The 6485-nt window shown below is 41.4% G+C and overlaps 1 non-coding gene across 1 annotated transcript; it reads left to right on the top strand.

Annotated features, from left to right (window-relative positions):
* The first annotated feature begins 4617 nt into the window (after nucleotides 1–4617).
* Nucleotides 4618–4724, top strand: LOC141687976 (small nucleolar RNA R71). The gene has a single exon (XR_012561448.1). It is a non-coding gene; the product is annotated as a small nucleolar RNA R71 (small nucleolar RNA).
* Nucleotides 4725–6485: the final 1761 nt, after the last annotated feature.

Genomic DNA, 6485 nt, shown 5'->3' with positions numbered 1-6485 from the left:
ACCGCTCCATGTGGAAACACAGTTTTGACAATAAAAGGTCCAGACCACCTTGATTTCAACTTCACAGGAAAAAGTCAGAGCCGAGAGTTGAATAACAGAACTTGTTGCCCTGGCACAAATAACTTAGGATGTAGCTTCCTATCGTGCCACCTCTTCACCTTTTCCTTATACATTTTATTATTCTCGTACGCTTGAAGTCGAAATTCATCAAGTTCATTAAGCTGAAGCATTCTTTTCTTACCAGCTGCATCTAAATCCAGGTTCAATTTTTTCAATGCCCAGTAGGCCTTATGCTCAAGCTCCGCCGGTAGATGACATCCCTTACCGTATACCAACTGAAACGGTGACATCCCAAGTGGAGTTTTGTATGCTGTTCTGTAAGCTCAAACAGCTTCATCGAGCTTTAAAGACCAATCCTTCCTTGACGGACAAACAACCTTCTCTAGAATGCGCTTTATCTCTCTGTTAGACACTTCCGCTTGACCATTTGTTTGCGGATGATAGGCAGTAGCTACTCGATGATTCACATTATAACGCTGCATCATAGAAGTGAACTTACGGTTGCAAAAATGCGATCCTTCATCACTTATGATTACCCGAGGCGTTCCAAACCTTGTGAAAATTTGCTTATGAAGAAAATTTAGTACTACCTTTGCATCATTTGTCGGTAAAGCTTTAACTTCGACCCATTTTGAGATATAATCGACTGCCAGCAAGATGTACTGATTATTGCAAGATGAGATAAAAGGCCCCATGAAATCTATTCCCCATACATCAAAGACCTCGACTTCAAGCATCACATTTAATGGCATCTCATCCTTCCTTGACAAATTTCCCACTCTTTGGCAACGATCACACCTTAAAACAAACTGATGAGCATCCTTGAACAAAGTAGGCCAGAAAAAACCTGCTTGCAGAATACGAGCTGCCGTCTTCTCACCTCCATAGTGTCCACCATAAACCGTGGAATGGCAGTCTCGTAATATCCCCTCTGTCTCACAGAACGAGATACATCTCCTGATGATCTGATCAGCTCCCTGTCTAAACAAATATGGTTCATCCCACATATACCACTTCACCTCATGCAGAAACTTCTTCTTTTGAGCGGATGTCAAATTAAGCGGCATTATATTGCTGACAAGATAGTTTACAATATCTGCAAACCATGGTTCTTCCTCCTGAATTGCAAATAACTGCTCATCCGGAAAAGATTCATTGATTAACGTCCTATCTTGTGAAGTAGAATCGGGATTCTCCAACCTAGAGAGATGGTCAGCTACTTGATTCTCGGTACCTTTTCTATCTTTGATCTCTAACTCAAATTCCTGAAGTAAAAGCACCCAACGAATGAGTCTCGGCTTCGAATCCTTCTTAGAAACCAGATAGCGAATAACTGCATGATCAGTGAATACTGTTACTTTCGTACCAAGCAGATAAGATCGAAATTTCTCAAAGCCAAAGACTATAGCCAAAAGCTCCTTCTCAGTAGTGGTGTAGTTCAATTGGGCCCCATTTAAAGTCTTACTCGCATAGTAGACCACATGGAAGAGATTTTTCTTGCGCTGTCCCAGAACTGCACCTACCGCATAGTCACTCGCATCACACATCATCTCAAACGGTTCTGTCCAATCTGGTGCTGTAATAACTGGTGCCGTGATCAAACTCTCCTTGAGAGTCTCGAATGCTGCCAAACATTCATCATCAAATTGGAAAGGCACATCTTTCTCAAGTAAATTGCACAACGGCTTAGATATCTTTGAAAAGTCCTTGATGAATCGCCGATAAAAACCCGCATGACCGAGAAAACTACGGATTCCTTTCACCGAATTAGGTGGGGGAAGATTTTCAATGACTCTTACCTTGGCCTTGTCCACCTCCAGACCTTTGCTAGAGACCTTATGCCCAAGGATAATGCCTTCACACACCATAAAATGACATTTCTCCCAATTAAGCACCAAATTAGTTTCCACGCATCTTTTGAGTACGGCGCGCAGATTATTCAAACATTCATCATATGAGTGTCCAAAGATGGAGAAGTCATCCATGAACACTTCGACGTTATTTCCAATCATGTCAGAGAATATAGCCATCATACATCTCTGAAAGGTGGCCGGGGCGCCACATAACCCAAACGAAACTCTACGAAAAGCAAATGTGCCAAATGGACAAGTGAAGGTAGTCTTTTCCTGATCCTCTGGTGCAATACAAATCTGATTATACCCGGAATAACCATCCAGAAGACAAAAATACTCATGTCCCGCCAATCTGTCAAGCATTTGATCAATGAATGGGAGAGGGAAGTGATCCTTCCTTGTGGCTTTGTTCAATTTTCTATAATCCATGCATACTCTCCATCTTGTAACTGTTCGAGTAGGGATGAGCTCATTCTTTTCATTTGCGACCACAGTGATACCTCCTTTCTTAGGTACACATTGCACGGGGCTCACCCACGAGCTGTCAGAATTAGGATAAATGATGCCTGCATCTAGCCATTTCAGAATTTCTTTCTTCACCACCTCCTTCATGATCGGGTTCAGTCTTCGCTGCTGTTCCACAGTTGGCTTACTACCTTCCTCTAACAGAATTTTATGCATACAATATGAAGGACTTATCCCCTTGATGTCTGCTATGGTCCATCCTATAGCCGATTTGAATTCTCTCAAAATCCTTAAGAGCTTGTCTTCCTCACTACCTGAAAGGTTAGCTGAAATAATAACAGGTAACGTAGATGAATCACCTAAAAAAGCATACCTCAAGTGTTCAGGTAATGGTTTGAGCTCCAAGGTAGGTGCTTCCTCTATTGATGGTTTGAGCTTCCCTTCAGCATTCTTAAGGTCAGAAGTACCAAGAGATTCAAATGGTATGTCGAGCTTTCGCTTCCATGGAGAAGCGTTCAGATATTGTAATTGCTCGTTGCTATCTTCATCATCGCTGTCAAAATCCCCCATTAAGGCCTTTTCCAATGCATCAGACATTAGCATGTGATCGAGTTCCGAAGTAACTGCGGAATCAATCACATCCACTTTTAAACACTCCTTATCTTCTGTAGGGAATTTCATTGCCTTGAATACGTTGAAGGTCACATCCTGATCTTGGACCCGCATAGTAAGTTCCCCTTTTTACACATCTATCAAGGTACGGCCAGTAGCCAAGAAAGGCCTCCCCAAGATTATGGGAATCTTCTTATCTTCCTCAAAATCCAGAATAACAAAATCTGCAGGAAAGAAGAGCTTATCCACCTTGACGAGCACATCCTCAACTATGCCCCTTGGGTAAGTAATGGAACAGTCCGCCAATTGTAGCGACATGTATGTGGGTTTTGGATCAGGCAGATCCAGCTTTTTAAAGATCGACAAGGGCATCAGATTAATGCTTGCTCCCAAATCACAAAGGCACTTGTCAAAAGTTAGATTACCAATGGTGCAAGGAATGGTGAAGCTTCCTGGATCTTTCAGTTTTGGTGGTAACTTTTGCTGCAGAACAGCGCTGCATTCTTCCGTGAGAGCAACGGTTTCAAGGTCATCCAGTTTCACCTTCCTTGAAAGAATAGTCTTCATAAACTTTGCATAACTAGGCATTTGTTCCAGAGCCTCAGCGAAAGGTATATTGATGTGAAGTTTCTTGAACACCTCCAGAAACTTCCTGAACTGTCTATCCAGCTTTTGTTGCTGCAATCTCTTAGGAAAAGGTGGTGGAGGATATAGCTGTTTCTCCCCTGTATTAGCCTCAGGCAGAGTGTGTTCAACAGTAGTCTTCCTTGGTTCCGCCACTTTCTCCTTTTGCTTAGATTTTTCATCTCTAACTTCAGCTTCGACTTCTTTTGCCTTTTCAGCATCAGCTACTTTTCCAGACCTTAAGGTAATAGCCTTGACTTGCTCTTTAGCTTCCTTCCTGCCTGGTACTTCCGTGTCACTGGGAAGAGTGCCAGGTTGATGATTGAGCACTGCATTGGCTAATTGACCGATTTGATTTTCCAAGGTCTTGATAGAAACCGCCTGACTCTTGCACAACAGCTTAAGTTCCTCAAAATCAGCACTAGTAGGTGCAGCTGCACTTCCCTGTTGAGGATATGATTGCCTTGTAGCATACTGCTGTGGTTGCTGGAATCCAGGTGGGTTAAACTGTTTACTCACTCCTTGCTGATATGGTGGCTGAATAGCATTCTGATTATTCCCCCAGCTGAAATTTGGATGATTTCTGTTGTTAGGATGATAGGTTGCTGGCACAGGCTGCTGTTGTCGCTGATAATTATTCACATACTGAACAGATTCGTTGACAAAAGAACACTGATCCGTAGCATGAGAACCTGCACAAAGCTCACAAACCATAGCTATTTGATTAACTCCATACGTAGCCAAAGAATCAACCTTCATTGATAGCGCTTGGAGCTGGGCTGCAATAGCGGTGGCTGCATCAACTTCCAGAATACCTGCTACCTTGCCTGACGTCATCCTCTGAGTTGGGTTTTGATGCTCATTTGCAGCCATCGTCTCAATAAGATTATATGCCTCAGTATAGCTTTTAGCCCATAAGGCGCCTCCAGCTGCTGCATCGAGCATGGGCCGAGATTGGGCCCCCAAACCATTATAAAAACCAGTGATTACCATCCAATCCGGCATTCTATGATGTGGACATTTTCTCAACATTTCCTTGTAGCGTTCCCAAGCCTCGCACATAGATTCTGTAGGTTGCTGCGCAAACTGAGTAAGAGCACTCCTCATAGCAGCAGTCTTTGCCATTGGATAAAACTTCACCAGAAACTTTTGCGCAAGATCTTGCCACGTAGTGATGGACCCAGCTGGTTCAGAATGTAACCAGTCTTTAGCCTTATCCCTCAGTGAGAATGGGAAAAGCCTCAACTTGATAGCCTCATCAGTCACGCCATTATACTTAAAAGTGCTGCAGATCTCGACAAAATTCCTTATGTGCATGTTGGGGTCTTCAGTTGCCGCTCCTCCAAAAGAAACAGAATTCTGCACCATCTGAATAGTGCCCGGCTTGATTTCAAAGGTGTTAGCTTGAATAGCCGGATGAAGGATGCTTGACTGAATGTCATCAATTTTAGGCCGAGAAAAATCCATAAGAGCTGGATCAGCTTGAACAATACGATCTCCCATGTTTACTGGTTCTTTCTGCTCAGTTCCTGAATCCGAATCCTCAAAATCTAACTTCTCCGGAGTATCAAGAACTTCGTCTTTCTCCTCAGCTGTATCTAAGGTCCTCTTGCGAGCACGAGAACGAGTTTGCATAAACGCTTGCTAAAGTACCTGAAACAAAACCAAAAAGAGTAATTAACTACTATGTCCTAATCACTGAGTCCTAATGACCAATGATGGTAAGTACATAAACTAAACAAATACGCCGATTCCCCGGCAGCGGCGCCAAAAACTTGTTAGGGCGAAATCACGCACTAATATTCACCCAAGTATACGCGTTCGCAAGTAATATAGAATACTTTCTAGTTCGTTCCCTCAGAGACTCAGACTAAGTTATTGTCTAATTAAACTCACTCACCAATGTATGATTACTTCTCAATGTTAAGATAACACTTAAAATTGTTGATTAATCTATAATTAACTACTTAATTAACCACTTAACTAACACTTCAATTTATCAATAATAAAACACTCATGAGATCACAACTTCATTATTACTTCCTTCTATAGCCATTGTTATTACCTTTAGCATGTGACAATGATGATATTAATCGAATAACACGAAACTGATAAAAGCCAACTTTCATTGTACTAATACCATTCTACCAAGCATCCATAATTAAGATAGAAGTTGAATAGTCATCAATTATGTTGAGTTCTTATATGTCTACAGAAATTGACAACACAACGATTTAAGCACAAGTTATTCCTTTTGATTACATAAGGCAAATAAAACTGTTAGAGTTACCCACTAATCATGCACAACGTACATGAACCTATGCTAGCATGGCAAGTTCTAAATCTCAAGATCCACCGTCGCTTCACAAGAGATTAACACCCTATCTTATATGTTCGCGACGCACATAAGACGAATACGCACAACCAATACTAGATATCATGCAATCATCACACACTAAAGTATTAAACAATTAACTAAAGAATTTCATAATAAATCCGTTGCAACCCCATGATCACGATTAGCCCATAATAGAACTTATCGCCATCATGGGTTCATATGAAATCATGATAAACGACACAAGAAAATAATAACTAAACTAATTATATTAAAACAGAGTATGTCACAAGAGTAAATAAGTCAAAGCAAGAAAACTAGCATCCAACGTTACAACGAAACAAGAATCACAAGGATATATGCTTCCTCTTCGTTGCGGTGTGCTAAATCGGTCTTCTTCCTTATCTCCTTCGCTTCTTGCGCAAAACACAATCTAAAACATAATCTCCTTCATATTCTCTATGAAAACGTCTCAAATCTACTTATATAATAGTCCCATAAAACTCAGATTACATAGAAGTTGGAAGCCAAACAGA

Source organism: Apium graveolens, chromosome 9 (assembly GCF_009905375.1).
Source record: "Apium graveolens cultivar Ventura chromosome 9, ASM990537v1, whole genome shotgun sequence".
In the NCBI taxonomy this organism is placed as follows: Eukaryota; Viridiplantae; Streptophyta; class Magnoliopsida; order Apiales; family Apiaceae; genus Apium; species Apium graveolens.
This window is presented reverse-complemented; position numbering and strand designations above follow the sequence as displayed.